Source organism: Miniopterus natalensis, chromosome 9 (genome assembly GCF_054644295.1).
Source record: "Miniopterus natalensis isolate mMinNat1 chromosome 9, mMinNat1.hap1, whole genome shotgun sequence".
Lineage (NCBI taxonomy): Eukaryota > Metazoa > Chordata > Mammalia > Chiroptera > Miniopteridae > Miniopterus > Miniopterus natalensis.
In genome coordinates, this window is record NC_142089.1 from 48283907 (window position 1) to 48303718 (window position 19812).

At 40.1% G+C, this 19812-nt stretch overlaps 1 protein-coding gene across 1 annotated transcript in view; it reads left to right on the forward strand.

Annotated features, from left to right (window-relative positions):
* GIPC2 (GIPC PDZ domain containing family member 2) overlaps positions 1 to 19812 on the forward strand; it is a 57764-nt gene that overhangs the window by 769 nt on the left and 37183 nt on the right. The gene's annotated exons all lie outside the window — the stretch shown is intronic.

Here is a 19812-nt window from a genome sequence, read left to right on the forward strand (position 1 = left end):
ATCTCCCGGGGCGGGGCGCGCGGGCGGGGCGGGGGGAACGCAGCGCCTTTAGGGGATACCAAGCCCAGGCCCGCTTGGCCCCAATTTGCCTGCCCCTCGTGTGCACTAATAACAAGAAACTCTTTGGTGGTAGGTTTATGATACCAACGGGGGAGACCTCAAGGTTATACTTAACTACGTGGGATTAGTTAACCAAATTGTCAGAGGGGAGAATCAGCTCTAAATTTCACACCACGTCCTTGAAAAGGGCCCGGAGTTTGCCCTAATTAGGATTGCCTGCACCCAGGCCCAGAACTGGGTGCGAGGGCAGCGTGATTTTTCTAAAGCGCTGGTTGATGTGAGAAGTTAGCCCGGGAAAGTATTTAGCTCACATTTCAAGGAAAAGCGCGCGGCCTCGGTGCCCGGCCCCCAGGGCGGCAGCCGACTCTGAGCCGGCTGGGTACCTGCCCCTGGACGTTGTTTGTCAGGTCTGTGCAAGGGAAATTGAGGTCAAGGCACAATTCCAAGAGGAGATGAAAGAGAGCTCGAAGTGTAATCTTTCAGGTTCCCAGGCACTGAGGTAAATCACAGACCTGTTTTGTGAATTATTTATATGGACATAGAGGAGTGACAGTAATACTTCACCTTTGTAACAGGACGTCTCAATTCAAAAAGCACTTGCACAGGAATAATGTCCTCCGAGCCTCTCTAGGAGACGCTGGTGGCAGGTAGTTCGCTGGGCCCCCAGGGACAAGATTTGGAGACTTCTAAACCTGGATGTGGAGCCAGGTTCTACCACTTGGCTGTGTGGCTTTGAACAAGTTTAATTTCCCTCAGTTTCAGCCACCTGTAGAATAGAGGTAAGAACATGTACTGTGAAGGGCGATTGTAAAGACCGGTTAGTTTATGTCTAAATGGCTTCCGAGCCAGTCACCCCAAGATGTGTCTCTGTGGTATGAGGGTCATTTTGAGCTAAAGGCAACCAAGACCCTGCTGGCTCAAGAGAAACTCCTGCCCTCCCTTAACTACCTAGAAGAACTTGAATTAGGGACCCTGCCCTTGGTATTATCAGAGGTAACCATTGGGCCGACTCCTGATTACTGGATATCTGCTTTTATTCTTCTGCAGTGACCATCCTGCCCTCTGAAACCCTAAGATGATCCTTAGCTCAGAATGTCATATACACCTCACTTTCCCTTTCTGTCTTTGAACCTCTCATATATATGGGTTACCTTACGTACATATGTATTAAACTTCGTTATTTTCTCTTGGTAGTCTGTCTCACGTCTATTCGATTATTAGAAAGCTGAAAGAACCTTGAGGGTAGAGGAGTTTCTCCCTCAAAAACCTATAAGATTGCATGGTAGATGGTCAGTGCTTAACAAATTGTAACTAATCTTATTAATACCTAACAGTTAAATGAGGGGGCTGTGGTACAAAGTGATTGGGCCTTGGCCAACGGCATGTAGCTAGCCAAAAAAAAAAAAAAAAAAAAAAAAAAAAGCTGGGCTGTTACTTAAACTTGAATCTTCTGGTTTCTAAGCTAAGTGAACTTGTTAGCATACTTAACTGATAACTTCAACTACCTCTCCCGTACCCAGGGATTCCAGATTTAGTTAGATTGCATTAACTTTTCCTCATCATAATAATGACATTATTTTGAGCTCAAGATGCATTATTTTATTCAATCCACTTAATCCCTGAGAAGTATTATTAATATCCTTGCTTCACAAAGAGGAAACTGAGACTTTGAGGTTCAAAAATTTTTCAAAATTATGCATGGTCAGTGGCAGAGTCTGAATTTAAGCCCAGTTTTTTTTTTTTCTGACTCCAAATTCCATGAAGTTATATAGGCTATATTGCTTCCCAAGTTTTCCATGGTGTCCTAGCTGTAGCTTGACAGTCATGTTCAATGTTTTTAGTTTTCAGTGCACTGACTTGCAAGATAAAATTCCAAGATAATATAAACAAGGGGTTTCGATGTGCTGTATCAAAGTTCATAAATTTTTATAACCCCAATACATAAGTATGTTTATGTATATAACAAACATTAATGCATGTTTTCCATTTGGATTAAGAAGAGTTAAGCCCAGCCAGGCTCAGCGGTTGAGTGTTGACCTAGGATCCAGGCAATAGGGGTTCGATTCCCGGGCAGGGCACATGCCCATGTTGCGGGCTCGTTGTGGGCTCATTGGGGGCTCGATCCCCAGTCTGGGGCATGCAGGAGGCAGCCAATCAATGACTCTCTCGTCATTGACATTTCTATCTCTCTCTCTTCCTCTCCTTTCCTCTCTCTGAAATCAATAAAGATATATTTAAAAAAAAAAAGTTAAGTATATTCAGGGTAAAGTATTGGTTACTATAATATGGTATGTCATTTATTAAAATAAAATGCACACCAGTGAGAGCCCATTTCCCTTCCCAGTCCCTCCATGAGAGAAATAGTGATGTAAACTTTTGAGATGTCAGTGGGAACAAAACAAAAATTTTCCCCCTTAGTAGGTTGAATACATGTTTAACTCAGAAGTCCTACCTTTTCTCTAGGGAGGTGGCTATAAGGATATAAATAGCACTGTATGAAGAACTCTTTACTGAGGAAAAAAGGGAAGGACTTGGCTTGATCTGATGTCCGGTGCAGCTGATTCAGGCAAATTTACTGGGAGTCCATGATGGCTGGTTTGTAAGTCTACAATGTGATCATTCCACCCTCACCATAGCAGAGAGGCAAGGATTCTTTTCATTTTACAGCTGAGCTAAGTGAGCCCTTGCCAGAGTTGCTGGTCTGGTATGGGGCAAAGGCAGGATTCAAATCCAGGTTTTCTCGTCCAAGTCCATTATGTAGCACCTGGGTGATTCTTGGTAGCTGTATTCAAATTCCAAACACAAACCAGAAAAGCTTCTTTTTAAAACAAATGGTCAATGAAAGCTTCAGACTTATTGCCTCAAAAAGATGCCTTTGTGAAATTGACAATTATGGTTATCACCTATTTCATGGTCCCTGAAGGAGGAAGCTAATGGAACCTGTGAATCACTTGCAGGGTGCAGTCTGTGATCGTTACCTTGAACCAGATGGCCAGTTATGCAAAAATCCCTTACAGCTGACATTGTTTTTACTAAATGAGCAATTCAGTAAAAAAAAAAAAAAAAAAAAAAGGAAAAAAAAAAAGAAAGTAAATTAATCTTGTCTAAAAGAATAATTAACTCATAACATAAATGCAGGGACAGTTTAACCAAAAGTTTAATATCACTTTAAAAATATTCAGGTCGCTGCCGGGCATGGCTCAGCAGTTAAGCTTCGACCTAGGATCCAGGAGACTGTGGTTCGGTTCCCAGCCGGGGCACATGCCCAGGTTGCGGGCTTGTTCCCCGGTTGGGGTGTGCAGGAGGCAGCCGATCAATGACTCTCTCTCATCATTGATGTTTCTATCTCTCTCTCCTCCTTTCCTCTCTCTGAAATCAATAAAGATATATTAAAAAAAAATATTCTGTTTATATAAATGAGTTGATCATTAAATTCTTGAGCCATAGTCATAAATTTATTGAAGGGGCATTTTGAATAATTGACCACTGTAGTTATTTAGCAAGCAGTTTGTGCCATAACATGTTTTCTTAATTCTCTATTATGGGAAAAGATTATTGGAAAAGATAATGAATTTGAAAAAACTTTTTAAGAAATCAGTTTTGTAGTTAGATGCTTTACATGTCCAGAAATGGAAAACTCAAGTTTCTTTATAGATTTCAGAAGTTATTTCCTTTAACTTGGTTACATCGAATAGTTCATTTATAAATGGAATACGTGGATCAAGCAAATATAGCCCCTTCTCAATACATAAAGGCAGTCAAATAGAGCAGTGTACTTGGGAAGCAGAAAAGGAAAGAACTGTGATTATAATTTCAAGCCCTATATTCAACATAAAGTCATGCTATTATTTCTCTGAAAAATGAAACATACCTTCTCTTGTCACCTGCCTGCATCCCTTATGCCATTGCCCCATTTCTCCCTTATAACAGAACTCAAAGGTTGCTGTCTCCAGTGAGATACATTCTGTATCTTCTCTTTCTGCTCGAAACTCTTCAATAGCTCCCTATCTCACATGGAACAAAGAGCTAAAATCCCATGATGGGCTACAGGCCCTGTTTCCTCTCTAACATCCTTGTTCCTTCTGCTCCAGCTAGTTTCCTGGCTACTCCTTGAACTCTGGAACCCAAGGGCTTTTGCACTGGCTGCAGTCTCACCAGAACCTCTTCCTGCAGAAGTCTGCTCAAACATCACCTTCTCAGTGCGGCTGGCACTGACCATCTCATTTACAATTACAACAACCCTATTCCCTTCCTCACTGAATGTTCCTTTGTATATTTAACTTATCTATTTTGTTTATTGTTCCCTCACCATGTAGAATATAAGCTCCATAAAGGCAAGGATTTTGTCTGTTTTGTTTACTGATGGAGCCCCAAGGGCCTAGAACTGTACCTGAGACATAGTTGGAGCTCAAAAAATATTTGTTGAATGAAAGAATCCTCACAAATACAGTATTTAAAATCTATAGCTTTAGCACAAAGCTTCAGTACCAGTTACAATACCCATATCTTATGTAGGCGTTAATATTTTAATATTGTAGTGTGAGGAAAGAGACCAGTGTGAGGTGGGGGTTGCAGTGAGGAGCATTGTGCCGGGGGAGGGTTATGATGGTGAAGTATGGAGACTGGGAAGCGAAGTAAGAGGTATTTGTATTGAGTGCATCTCTACAAATTCCAGAAATTATGAATTTGGAGGCTTTGTTTGCAAGCAAAATTGCTTCCTAGATGAATTACAGTGTATGGGGAGCTGCCTTGTGAAGCTTCCCAGAAACTGCTTCCCTTTCTCAACTTCTTGGCACTGAGCTCTTGTGAAAGTCAATATTCTGTATTTTGTGGCACTTCTGGAGAGCACGAACTGCACTGCGGACTTATCATTTCCCAGCAACGCAGATACTTGGCAAGTGAAGCCGTGTCTTTCTGCTTCATAAATGGGAATTCTGGGAAGAACAGAGTGAAATGGGGGTCATTGGCTTGCATGTAGGCCTCCAAGGAAAAACAAACAACAAAAATGTACCAAAAATGAAGGAATTGGGGATTCAGTGTGAATTTTATCATCGAGCTCTGAGGACTATGAAGCAAGCCCAACAAACTGAGTAGAAAGAGTGTGTAAGAGAGAAAAGCAGCCCCTGACATCTGGGAGCTGGCCTGACACTCACAGATAGGCCTTGGCATTCTCCTGTTGGCCATAAATGATTTCACAGAACATCGACATCTGACAAGCCCACTCTGTGACTGTGATGGATCAAGACAATAAGACTGCTCTGTAATCATGTCTGAACAGAGATGCAAACACAAACCTCAAAAATGACCAGGTGTCCCCATTGCCCCCATTTCCTGGCAGCACCCTATCCAGAGCAAACCCACATGTCCTTGGACCTCCCCCCAGATCACCTAACACATCCCCAAGTTCTTTCCAACACCGTTTTACTGAGACCTCCATAATTCCCCATGGCGTGCTGTCTGCCTTATTGTAAGTAGCCAGACACCAGAGGTGAGAATTCCTGATGGTCCTTTGCTGGAGGTCATTGACAGTTGTCACTGCTGGATTAGAACAAGGCAGTTTCTAAAGAGGCACCTGAATATGGTTTCTCCAATCCCACCCGTTTTCTACTTTAATATTTTGGTGCTCTGATCACATGTGTTTAAAAAACCTTCAGGAGTCTCAAGTACTTACAATACCACTGACTGGGCAGATTACAAACAACAATTTATTGCTTAGAGTTCTGGAGGCTGGGAAGTCTAAGATCATGACACCAGCATGGTCACCTTCTGGTGAGGGCCCACTTTCTGGTTCGTAATTGATGCCTACTTGCTCTGTCCTCACATGGTGGGCGGGGCTGGTGGTCTCTCTGGAACCTCTCTGATGAAGCATTAACCCTTTTCATGAGGGCTCTACCCTCATGACTTAAGAAACTCCCAAAGGCCCTACCTACTACTAATATCTCCTTTGGGGGTTAGGATTTCAACATTTCAGTTGGGGGTGGGGGTGGGGGTGGCAGGACACAAACATTCAGGCCTTAGCACTTACAGATAACTCCCACCAGCCAAACAGTGCCTCCGATTCGTGCCAGTCTCTTGAGTCCTATCCTATGCCTACTGCTCCAACCTCATTTAACAATCCCCTCTTTACATTTCAGAATATTTAACTGTTTCATTCCCGTATGCATTTTCTCATGCCATTCTCACTTTGTTCTGATAGCTCCTACTCACCTCTCTAGTCTCAACTGTTACTTTTTCCAAGAATCCTTCCCTGTGCCTCTGCCAATCTGGATTCGGTGCAGTACTCGCGATTGCACGATTTTAACATTGCATCAGCACACCACATTGAATTTAGTTACTCCTCTACTTCTTCCTGAGGGCTGAGGCTTTAAAAATAAATATTGTTTCTAGAGTCACCAGATGGCTTAATAAATAAAAAATGGTGAGTACAGTGGGGGATGAAGCTAAAGATGTAGATAGTGAGGCTACAAATGTCCTTGAAGCTGTGCAGATATTATTCTCTAGGCAATGAGAATAACTCAGGTATTTTCTAGAAGAGGAATGATTCCTGACTCATATTATATAGAGTAGAAACATAACCAACCATCCATTCCCTATGTTTTCTTTATAAATGTTTAAGTTGAATGTAATGGTATTTTCTGGAATTGCAGTGTCATCTGAGTTCTAAATATATTACAGTCATTGTGTTTGCTTACTGTCCCTCCTGAGCATCAGCCTCATTTTTGTATGAAAACTCAAGCAAAAAACAAACAAACAAAAAAAGCACAACAAATCATAAACCCAAACACTCATTTTGAGAAGTGGGAGGACAATCTAATCAGCTGCCTTATAGACCTCATTGCTATCAGGAAGATAAGAAATGGAGAAGACTATTGCTTTTTTTTTTAATTTTTAAATTTTATTTTTGTGTAAAATATTACAGATGTCCCTTTTTCTCCCCAATGACCCATTCCACCCCGTCCCCTTCCCCTCCCCAGTCCCCCTCCCCACCATTGTCTGTGTCCTTGGGTTGTGCATATATGCAAATAAATTCTTTAGTTACTTTCTCCCCCTCCACCCACCCACCCTCCTCCATCCCTCTGACATTCGTCAGTCTGATCTATGCTTCCAGGTCATTGAATCTATTCTGTTCATCAGTTTATTAAGTTCTTTAGATTCCACATATAAGTGAGATCATGTGATGTTTGTCTTTCTCTGCCTGGCTTATTTCACTTAGCATAATATTCCCCAGGTCCATCCATAGTGTCTCAAAGGGTACGAGATTCTTCTTCTTTACAGCTGCATAGTATTCCATGGTGTAAATGTCCCACAGCTTTCTTATCCACCCATCTACTGATTCATCCCCCATTTTAAAAAGTTTTTATTATTAAACACAACCCAAGTAGAGAGAAGCACATGAAACTTAATGAATAAGTGGAATACCTTTGTAATCACACCCATATCAGAAGATAGTCCTTACCAGGCACTCCAAAACCTTCTATATACCTCTCCCTAAGAGGAATCACTACGCTTACTTTTATGGTAATGAGTCCTTTTTAAAAAATAGTTTTATCACCTAAGTATGCTTTCCTAAAGTCCATAATTTTTATTTTTTTATTTTTTAAAAACATATCTTTATTGATTTCAGAGAGAGGAAAGGAGGGGGAGAGAGAGAGATTGAAACATCAATGATGAGAGAGTCATTGATTGGCTGCCTCCTGCATGCCCCTGACTGAAGATGGAGCCCGCAACCTGGGCATGTGCCCTGACTGGGAATCGAACCCCCATCTCCTGGGTCCTAGGTTGATGCTCAACCACTGGGTTGAGCCACACCCGGCTGGGCCATAATTTATTTTTGACTCCAGCCTCTTTTAATCTGTAGTTCCCCTTTCATCATATTTCCCCCTTTCCAGTATATTTGTTGAAGAAGCCAGATCATTTACCCTGTGTAGTTTTTTTAAGTTTGTATTTTGCTGATTGCTTCTATAATGTAGTCTAGCATCCCTATACTTGTATTTCTTATAAATTGATAGTTGTATCTTAAGGCTTAATCAGATGAGCTCTGATTTTTTTTTGTCCTAATGAGACACTATCAAAAGTGTAGTTAAAATTTTTACTGATTGAAAGAATGAAATAAAATCAACAGGGAAAATAGGGTAAGTCATTTTATGATGGTGTTAATATTCCTGCTGGAATACACTCTGGCCCACTGAAAAGTCCTTTCTGTTTTCTATTTTTGTTGTCTGCACAGTGAAGCCACACTGTCTTTCTACAGCCTTTGAACCTACGGCTAGAATTTTTTGGGAGCCCTTCATCCCAAATAAACCTTGCCAGCCATACCCTTGGCAGGGCCACACAAGCTACTACCTACATCAGAACGCTGGAAGAATTTTAATTCTTCAAAAGGTATCACTGGGGAGATATTTCTTCCTCTACTGTGTTAGAGAACCAAGTACTGGATAAAAAGATGATGAAACCCTTTCATAAGAGGTGTTCATCATACAAAAGTATATTTTTATCATTTGTATATGTTATTAATTTGTTACAGGAGAGAGTATAATTAAAAAAAAATATATTTTTAGAGAGAGAGGAAGGGAGAGGGATAGAGAGATAGAAACACTGATGAGAGTGAAACATCATCAATCGGCTGCCTCCTGCATGCTCCCTACTGGGGATTGAGCCTGCAACCAGGGCGTGTGCCCTGACCAGGAATCCAACTGTGATCTCTTGGTTCCTGGGCCAACACTCAACCACTGAGCCACATCGGCCGGGCAGTAAGTATAATTTTTAAGTAGGTACACATATTAGGCCTGTTCAATCTTATCCCTCATTAGAAAACTTTTTGATTACTGAGTTTGTGCTAGTCACTGCTCCATATCTTGGGATACATCAATGAACAAAACGGACAACAATCCCTGCCCACGTGGAGCTTCATTCTAGCCCCCCTCCCTATGAGATGGGTGCTTATTGAGTCAGTGGCCAATACCAGCCAGGCTGAGTACACCTGGCATTTGTTGGCCTATTATTCTTTGAGCTCTTCTAATGTAGAGTTACTTTTTATATCCACAGGTCTTGCATCTTAAGAAAAAGATGCCTAGAAGCTTTGCCAAGCAGGAGGAGAACATACATGTGTTTATACTCTTACTGGAAAACCCTCCATTGGTTATATGCTCACTTTTATATCTCCTCTGTGCCATGGACTCTTAAACCTTCCTTCTGGCTGGAAGCGTTGAATTACCATACAGCTTAGCTGTTGGAGTGCTATTTACTATCTGTGACACTTTGGGCAAGTTACTGGCTGCTCTGTTTCAGCTCCTCATCTGTAAAATGGTGTTAATGGTAGTACTCACCATAAAAGATTGTTGTGAGGGTAAATGAAATAACGTATGTAAACACACAGATCAGTGCCTGGCACGTTGCAGGTATTTATCAAATGTTAGTTGTTATAATTCTAGAGTTGAAAAGGCCTTTACTGTACTCCAACTTGTAACCTGTTCAACTATCAATAACTAACCCATGCCTAGCCTGGCCAGTGTTGCTCAGAGGTTGAATGTCGACCAAGAGGTTACCAGTTTGATTCCCATTTAAGGCACATGCCTGGGTTGCAGGCTCGATCCCCAGCAGGGGGTGTGCATGAGGCAGCCAATGGATGTTGATGTTTCTCTTTCTCTTCCCCTCTCCCTTCATCTCTTTCTAAAAACCAATAAAAACATATTTAAAAAAATATAGCCCATGCATGATTACTTTTAACTAATTTTTGCTGAAGGAGTCTACCTACCTAAGGGCTTACTATGAGTTCAGTATTGTGCTTGATGCTGGAAACATAAAGGTAAAAAAAAAGACATAGCCCCTTCCTCCGGTTAAGTTCAGTTCAAAATCAAGAAGTTCCTAGTTAAGTTGGAAGGATTTCCTGAAATGTGTTCCAAGGAATACTGTCTGTTTATGTAGTATGGAAAACTGCCTTCAGTTGTCAAATAACTTTGGGAAATGCATCTTATAAATTCATAATACACATTAAAGGTTCTAAGAAGTCCACTGAAAAATTAAAAAATGTGATGTTTCTCATTTTCCATGTTTATTTGCCCTTGCCCCCTCCCCTGCCCCCTTTTTTCCTGCATAACACTCCTTGAGCCAATATTCCAAGATATATACTTTAAAAAATGCTTATAGTTTAAAAAAAGCTATTTATCAGTTTTATACTGTAAGAAAACGGTTCCGTCTGTGGTCATGACTTTCGATTTAATGCTTATCTTTTATTTAATCCTGAAGAACTCTGCGGAGGGTTTCCATCTCACCCTTGCCCTCTATTGACCTTCCTGCTGTTCCGTTCACTTCACTACCCAACTTTGGGCAAACAAAGGGTGTAATTCCACAAAAATAAAGCTTTTTCTGCCACCTCTCATCCTCCGTGGGGGCCTCTGGAAATGCTCCTTCCAGCGGTTCTCCGAGAACCCCACTCCCACTAGCCATGGAGGAAGACCATCCACGAGCTTCTCAGGTAACACCAGTACCTATGTTCTGTGTGCAGTTGATAGTCACAGAGCAAAGGACTGAAAGAGATGCCGAAGTGCCAGTTTTTAATACTTCCTAAGAAGTCGGCAGTGTCTTCTGAAAAGGCTTTCTGTGCTCCTTTGCTGCTTTGGGAAGCCCCCGTCACTTCAGCAACCAAAGGTGTTTCCTGAAAACCCTTTTTCAGATGGAAGCAACTGATTAACAGGTACCTTTGGGCTGGATACTTGCTGAGGCAGAGGAAGAAACGAGGAAGCCAACCGAGGGTGGATGACTGTCACTGCTTCTCTGGATTGGGATCTAAAAATCCTGGCCTTTCTCATTCATCTTAGAAAGGTTGGGCATGGCTAATGCCAAGGAGGCCCTGTGGCTTATTTGGATAAGTGAGAGGCAGGACGGGACCTTTGACCTTGTCAATGATAGAATATTTATGTCTTAGAAACACATCTGACCTGTGATAAGTGGTAACTAAGAGGCTCAAGAACTCGAGCATTTAGAAAGTATATGTGTTATTGTATAAAAATCTCCCTGGAGATAATCAAATTGCATGTAATGGGATAGTTCCAACTTTTTTTTTTTTTTGAAATGGCTCAAATCCAGGATCTACATCTCAGTCTGTAAAAGTCAGAGTTTCTTAAGTTACAGTGTTAACTGTAAGTGGCTTTAAAGGGACACACTGTGATAAGGTTGAGAAAATGATAATTCTGTGTCCAGTCTTGAAAAAATTTATATCTATTTATTGCATTAATGTAGTAATGGTTATATGATTGGTATTGACACTGTGTCCTTCATGACCCAGGGCCAGAACCCAGCTTAACCACCTGAACTTTCTCACTAAATGTATAAAACCAACAGGAGGTCTTTCTGCTGTTTCTGGGTGTGGTTAGGTAGGAGGTGTTGGTCGTGATTCCTGTTACTCCCTTTCTCCTGTATCTTTTATACTTTCCCCTTCCTATCTTAAATTTCCCACCTTTATGTAAAGGTGATTGGGGAAAGAGAAGCATATCTTGAGCATCAAGGAGAAAGAAATTATTGCTGAATACCTGCCATTATCACTTATCTGTGTTATCTTGTCTGAAATAGTAATTCTTACCAGAACCCACAGAAATGATTACAGTGTATAGATGAGGCAACTGGATCTCAGAGCAAAAGCAAATTACTCAAGTCACAGAGTTCAAAGAGATGCCTTTGATCTTGGGTTTATCTGAGTCCAAAGCCTATGCTCTTTCCTTTACATAAGTGGTTCTTAACCTCATTATACCCAAAGTTCTCCAATAAAAAGTACTTTATGGAACCACTTTTTCTATCCTGAAATAAACAATATTACTTACCTAGACACATAATTAAAAATATTAATATATTCCCACCTTTAATATTAGAAACAAATATGGATTTCAATATGCAAATACTTGGAAAAACTATCTTAGAAGACATCATGTAGCAGTCAGGTGCTTGTACTTAACTTCTAATGCATAAGTTTGGATTTGAAAAAAGTAAGAATAAGGCAATATTCAACTGAATATTGTTGACTCGTTTTCTTTATATGTTACATTTTGAAATAGAGATAAATAATATTTATAGGTGTTCTTAGAATTACATAATGCAATGACAATAGGAGCAGACTGATATAAATTTTTTATGTTGGAAATTCAAGTAACATGATCAGTATTGCTGTCAGTGTCTTGATTTTCTGAAATTATGTACAATTCTTAGTAAGTTCTTCACAAACAATTACTTGATTTACATGGTCATTGTAGTCTAGGAAAATTTTTTCCCCATAAATTAATTAATTATTGTTTTTAGAGAGTAGGAAGAAGGGGGAGAGAGAGAAAGAGTAAAACATCAATTTGTTGTTCCACTTTGACTGGGGACCGAACCCGTAACCTTGGCGTATGGGGATGTTGCTTTAACCAACTGAGCTACCCGGCCAGGACTCTAGGAAAATTCTTAACAAAAGATACTTTATCTGTAAACAGAGTTAGGGTCTAGGCTTATATAATTATATACATATATATTCTTTCCCAACATGACTCTCTAGTAGGCCATTTGAAAATCCTGTGGAATGCCACACAGTTCACTGAGTGGGCCCTCTGACTATTAGAGTTCATTACAGTCTTCTTACCTGATCCCCTGTCTCTCCCAAATGCCAGTGACGGTATCACACAATCATTGTAACAATGAAAAAAGCCCCCACAAAGTTTCCAACTGTTTCATTAGAGGTCAGTATCACCCTACGCCCTACAACATTGCTTTATGCCAGGTTGCTTGAGGGTCAGTCCTTGCGACTGTGAAGTTAGGAGGTAAGGGGAAAAAGTGGGAAAGCAACAAGGTTTGAAACCATGTAGAAGGACCTCCTGTTGGTTTTATAGTTTTCATTTTAGCATCAGTCTTATAGGATTGTAGAACATGTGGTTGGTTTGTTAAGTTTGTGATGTTCCAAGCTTCTGTAATATTGCAAAGCTACGTGTGTGGCAATTTCACAGGTTTACCAGGTCCTATGATAGATAAGAGATTCAGGGTGGCATATAGAAAGCTTTGAGGTCAGTCCAGTGGGGAGGTGGGTTTCAGGTTAGGGTGGCATGCCTGGGTTTGATGACTGGAGAAGCCACCATATAGCCTCAATTTCTGATTGGGAAAATGTACAAATAACATCTCCCTCATAGTATCGTTGTGAGAATTGAATGAAATAGCATGTTAGGTATCTAGAACAATGGTTCAATAAGTGTTAATTCTTTCCTTCTTTTCCTCAAAAAAGATGCTTTTTGGCAACATATATATATAAATATATGCAATTTTTTCTTGTAATTTATCTGTTTTAGATCTCTACAATTTTCATTCTCATACCTTTTGCCTAACTCCAAAAAAGAAAGGAAAACAAATTTAAAAGTATATCTCTAGCCCAGCCAGCGTGCCTCAGTGGTTGAACATACCCATGAACCAGAAGGTCGCGGTTTGATTCCCGGTCAGGGCACATGCCTGGGTTTTGGGCTCCATCCCCAGTAGGGGGTGTGCAGGAGGCAGCCGATCAGTGACTGTCATCATTGATCTTTCTCTCTCTCCCTCTCCCTCTCCCTCCCTCTCTCTGAAATAAATAAAAACATTAAAAAAATATCTCTGTATGTGATCCTCAAACTAAGCTGTCTCAGTGTGGAATTCTATTTTATAGTAACTAATCTGGACTCTTCTGATGAGGGCTTCTTCAGGAAATTTTAGTATAAACCCAATAAACCATTTCCATCAACAAAGTTGAAGATCCCAGTTAAGCTAGAGAAATATTAAATATACCAATTTATTCAGTGTTGTTTTGCATTGTACTTGTCAATACTTACTTCTCCTGAGCTAAAAATAACTCTTTAGTAAAACCCATACTGTATATCTTTGTGTCATATTTCTAGGCATAGAGAATACCTGTGACATAATTTGTCTCAGCATTTAATTCTATTATTCTACTCCCTTTTCCCCACTGAACATTTAAAGCTCATTTTCAGTTCTCCCCACACTTACTGAGTCTCCTAGAATCTTAATCGTGCTCAAGTCAAGACACCGATTTTTTGCTTTTGGGGATGATCACTTAGATGCTAAGGGACAGAGGCAGAACTGACCACTCCCTTTCCTCAGCATCTAGAGCCTATGTTTGCGTGTGTGTTTTTCTTTCCTTTATCACATGCTGCCTTAGTCTTACCATTCTGAAATGTGAATGTGTTTACTTGAGCAGGTAGAAATTGCATCCCGAATAGGTGGCCATGTAATTTATATTCCAAACCTGGACGCTACAGAGAGTGAGAGGGGTAACTTCCACTGGGCCTTGCATCCTCCTAAGCATAACCAAATTGCCTATTAGGAAAGGAGAAGGGAGAAAAGGATGTGAGGAAGTTTATCACACATTTGTTAATTAAGCGCCGACAATGCACAAGCCCAGCTTCCTGGGCGGGGAGGAAGGTCTGAGTTGCAGGCATTTGGCGCTGAGGTGGGGAGAGGAGAGTGTGGTCATAAAAATAGAAGCAGGTAGGGAGGCGCAGCGTCAGCGCCCAGCCGGGAGCCCCGAGAGCCGGGACGCCCTGTCCTGGCTCTGGCGCGGTGACACATTCCTGGGAGTTGAGGATGGAGCCCCGCGGGAGCCTGCTGGGCCCTCCCCCCTCTTCTGTCGGTGCTCTGCCCCCAGCCCCAGGAGTCTCCCCGCAGGAATGGCAGGAATGTGGCAGCGGAGGGTGGGAAGAGGCCGCTTCGAGCAGGGAGGGGGAGCCAGCAGTAACTGCGCCAAGGGGACAGCTTTTCCCCAGGGCTATGCCTTGGTGTCTCCTGTTTGGTGACAGAATTCTATTCATGGCAGCTCCTCTCTGCCTCTTCTAGGCCTCTGTTCTTGGGGCTCTCTATCCCTGGGGTGGCAGATTGTTCAGAACTGAGCAGCCCTGAGCCTAGAAGAATCTTCATACTCTCCAGATTCAGGGCTAAACTCACTGTGTCACGCTGGCCCTGCCCATAGGTAAAATTTTTTGTGCTTCTCAAATTTTCTAATGCATCGTTTAAGCATTTATGGTAGTCAGTGAGTCAGCCTCCACCCCCTTCCCTCAATCCTGTGTCACCTCTCACCTAGGGAACCCTGAAGTACATTTTCCTTTGTCACCTCTCACCCTGTCACTCTGTAGTACATTTTCCTAACGTCTCTCAAGTGTCCTCGTTTAGAAGAAAAATCAATTTCAATCTTTTTCTCTCAAGATGTTTGTAGTTTCTCACATGCTCCCCCCCCCCAACAAAGTGCTCATCTTTTTTTGTCAGAAATTCTGTTTTAGGAAATAGCAAGGAATAGACCACCGTCCCCCGTCTCTCCATCTTGACACCTGAGCAGCTCCCCATGCTCGCTTTTCGATTTTCCATAATTTATTTGGGTGGTTTTAAAACATCACATGCTTTGTAGACATTTCACTGTAAGGGTTATAAGTCTGCTTCCTGGGCTAATATGAAAACAGTGCTACGTGAGCATTCTGCCAAACAAATTTGAAAACTGTGTTTAAGGACCCTTTGGGATCTAATGCCATTTTAAAATAAATTATATTTGTATATTTATTTGGTAAACTGGAAAGTTGAACCACAAGTCTCTTTACCAGTAGTTAGAATTTATAATATTATGTCTCACAAACCACCCCACTAAGTTGTTCTCATTGTTGACATGGAGGTGTAAAATGACAGTCTCTCATTGCTCTTTTCTGTTTTCTTCCTTCCTAAGTGGCAAACAAGAGGAAGCTTTTGAGAAAATAAGTGGCTTAGAAAGCTGGACAGTTTGAGGCTGCACCTGACAAGGGGAAGAGCAGCGATTTATACTGTCTTTAAAATTGGCATGTAACCTTGCAGCGTTATTAGACTAGGACAAAGCTCAGATAACTCCTCTGACTGGAAAAATATTGTGGAAGAGGGTGCTATATATAGCTATACACATTGGATTTATCTTACTTGTTGGTGCAGTGTCTGTGTAATGTCCACAGAGGCAAGACTAAACCCTATCTAGCGTCTCTGAACCTTTCCCTGTGTTTTAAGAACTGATTTGAGATTTTGACTTTCTTTGATACATACTGGCTTTGATTACATTTCATTAACAAAAGAAAATAAAACACATTTTTTTTGGTTACTCTGGGAAGTCATCTGGTAGATTAAAAGATGTGAATTTGATTTTCCTTTTTTTGGGCTAATATTATTTTTTTCACATCATTTGCTTATTAAAAACACGGGGGGAGGGGGAGTAGCAGTACCAGGGAAGGAGGAGGACAAAGGATGATTCACCTTTTATTTAAGGCTCGCCACTGCTGACCCTCGGCTAATTTAGAAGTGAATCATTTATAGAAAGTTCTACACAGTTCGAGGCAGGGCTTTGTACTATATCCTCGTGAAGGTCTAAATAGAGCATACAGTATCAGGTTTCTAAATCTCTGTCTTGGAGCCAATTTTATATCTTTTCTAAACTGTGAAACTTGTTTTTAGATGACTGTGGCAGTTGACAAGGTTAAGGCAAAGGCACTGTGTGATAAAATGATGTGTATTTTTAAAAACAAATCTTAGAAATTTGTTATTTGTATTATACTGGGAAAATAATAGGCATGAGGTTTTAAATGTCTGTGTTTATAATACAAAGAAATTAATGTAACTAGTCACTTAAATTTAAATTTAATTTTTTTAAGCCTTACCTGAGCATATGCTAATTGATTTTAGAGAGAGCGGAAGGAAGAGAGAGGGAGAGAGAGAGGAGGAGAGAGAGAGAGAACATGGAGTGGTTGCCTTCCTTATGTGCCCAGACTGGGGATTGAACCCGCAGCCTTTCGGTATATGGGGTGATGCTCCTACCAGCTGAGCCACACCAGCCAGGGCATCACTAGTCAGTTTTAAAATGATTTAACTGGAAGAAACAATTTAAAAATTACTTATTTGTGGTAAATCAAATTAAATAATTTATTAATATTTTTATATTTATTAATCATCTAACACATTTGACTTTTAAAGTCCAATTATGGATAGCTGTCTTCACCTCTTTTAGGAAGTGGGTGGTTTATTAAATAAACACAGTCTATTTGGCTCCATATAGCCTAGTGTAGTCTCTGCCTTCTAGGAGTTTTAAATTCAGAGCTGAACTTATATTTACATCACAGGTACAGTATTATGGGTTAGAAAAAGCCCCAAAGTCTGAATTCTAGTTTTGACTGTTAATCAGTAGCCACGTGGCCTTAGACAAATTACCTATCGTGCCTGAGCTGGTTTTCTCCTGCACACACAGGATTAATTGAGCTAATGCTTTAGGAAGTGGTCAGTAATTTAAGCATCTGTATGCAGATATTAGGTGGCAGAGAGGCAACATTGCAAGGAAAAGAGCTTGGAGTTGAGTAATCAGGGCTGGAGTTATATTTGTACCAAATACTACTTAACCACAAGCCATTTTACCTCTCTAAGCCTTTATTTTCTAATCTGTAAAAAATGGATATAATAATACCACCCACAAAATTGTAAAAATTAAATGAGATATATGTGAAAGTACCTGGTGCACGTAAGTAATAAATGAATATTTCTTGGACCTTAATTTTGATTAAAAAAAATTCTTCTAGAACTTTATCTCCCCAGTTCCTTCACTTTCACAGTTACTTCATTGGAAGTGGGAGCCAGTATCCAAACTGTGTACAGCTAAGAGCGATGTGCAGGTAGCCCAGCCTGTGACTGTAATTGAAGAATTGTTTGAGTTCTAGAAGTTCCTTGATATAACACATTTACCAAATATTTTTGGGGAATCATGTTGGATAAGGCACCCAAAGTTTTGTCACTGAGGCTTGGCTTAAGTTACTTCCTTCCGTTCGAGCATTTGGGGTAAATGAGTAACCCCCCCACCGCCAATAATTACCTTTTTCTTTGTTTCAGCTTGTTTTTAATTCTGTTTCAGCTTGTTTTTAACTCCTGATATTTTAAGAGTAGTTAACTAGATGAAGGTAAGATAACCTTTTTCTTTTCCCCCTCTTTTTGAGAAAAAGTCTTTGAGACTTAGATAATAACAACAGCCCAGGTAAAATCTTAGACATTAACAAAGGAAACATAATCCAAGTGGGTTTCTTGTGTATAAACTTTATACACAAGTTAACGGTGTTAACTTTTGATGTAAGCATGGCTTAGTTAATTACTAGGTTATTATTATGTACTTCCTCTTCTTTGTTTTCTATTGTGACATTGGCTGGTATTTCTATAACGCCTATTTTAGAAAGCATGTAAAAAGTTAGCAAGGTTCTTGAGATAGACTGCAATGTAGGAAAGTAGTATTAAAATATTTAGTAACACTGCTGTTTTAGAAAACCACAAGAGGTAACTGTTCTGTTTGCTTATATTTAAAATCATATCCACAAATAATGTAATGTAGGCCATGCCAGCTACAAAACCCATAATTTCTTCCAGAGATCTTTGGAACATGTGGAACCTTGGGCCCACCTAGTTCCTGTTTAAGGAAAGCATTAAACAAAAGAAAGTTGAAAATGGACTTCCTGGAGCCATAAAAATGAATTTTGATGTGTTTTTTGAGATATTTGTAACCTGTTTGTGGGCCAGACTAGCTTTTGAAGCATTAATGAGAAGTGATTTATTTAACTTTATTCACAAAGCATGTTTGTGGAATGTCTAAGAGTGCCGTCAGAGAAAAAGCAATATTAATTTATGCTAATGGGCTCTAAGTAGTAGTAGTTCAGACTTATCTCAGCCTAGCCATATTGAGTTTCAAGGGCGAATAATCATAACCATGTGAAAAGAACTAGATAGCAGCAATTGATATATAAAAGCATAGTAAGATTACAGTCAATGAGTTATCCTTCAACAACAAAGAAAGTTGAAAGATAATGTAATGTATGGGGGGAGATGAAATTCATCCTGGTTGTGACATTAAAAAGGAGGAAAATCTGATATCTTTAGGAAAAGTAATGCGATTTAAGAAGCTGTCAGCATAGGTATATTATTCAAGAAGCACCTGTATTTCAGGACTAATAATGATAACCTTTATATAGAGCTTTTTAGTTAAAAAAGCACTTTTATATATAGTCTCTTGTTGCCTACAACTGTGAGTACAGACCAAGCTTTACTGATGCACATGAGGACCAAGGAAATAAAAAGATTTGACTAAACTCACTATGAGTACAGAATTGGGACAAGATTCAAATCTCTTACCTCTTAATCCTTTGTGGTTTTCTCTTTCCTTTTCTCATCTTTTCTTCCTTTTTAACAACCATTACAAGGATGACATAGCTTCTCTGTAGAGATCTATTTATTTTGCTGATATTGGAAATATTGGTACATTTTATTGTTCCTGAAATTTTGATAGAGGGGATAGAATATGAAATTAAGATAAGAATGCATAATATCTCAATGCATTAAAGGAAACACAATTCACCATGCACCTCGGTGTTTTTTGTTTTATAAGTAGGTAGGAAGAACTTTCAAGCCGTGAAGAATTATGAAGATCCAAGGGATGATGATTCTATCAGTCATGAATCTTTTAGTTGAAAGCAACAGAAAATCCAATTCAGAATGTGGTGAAATTATTGGCTTATGTAACTAAACATTCTGGGATAGGACTGTGTAACAGACAGGATGTTTTCAGTTGCACGTAGGACAAAACTATTTACTCAAAGTGGCTTAAACAAGATAAATCATTATTTTACGTAGCACAAAACTATTTACTCAAAGTGGCTTAAACAAGGTAAATCATTATTTTACACAAGGTAGAATGGGCTCCAGAGTTGGTTCATAGACCAGCTC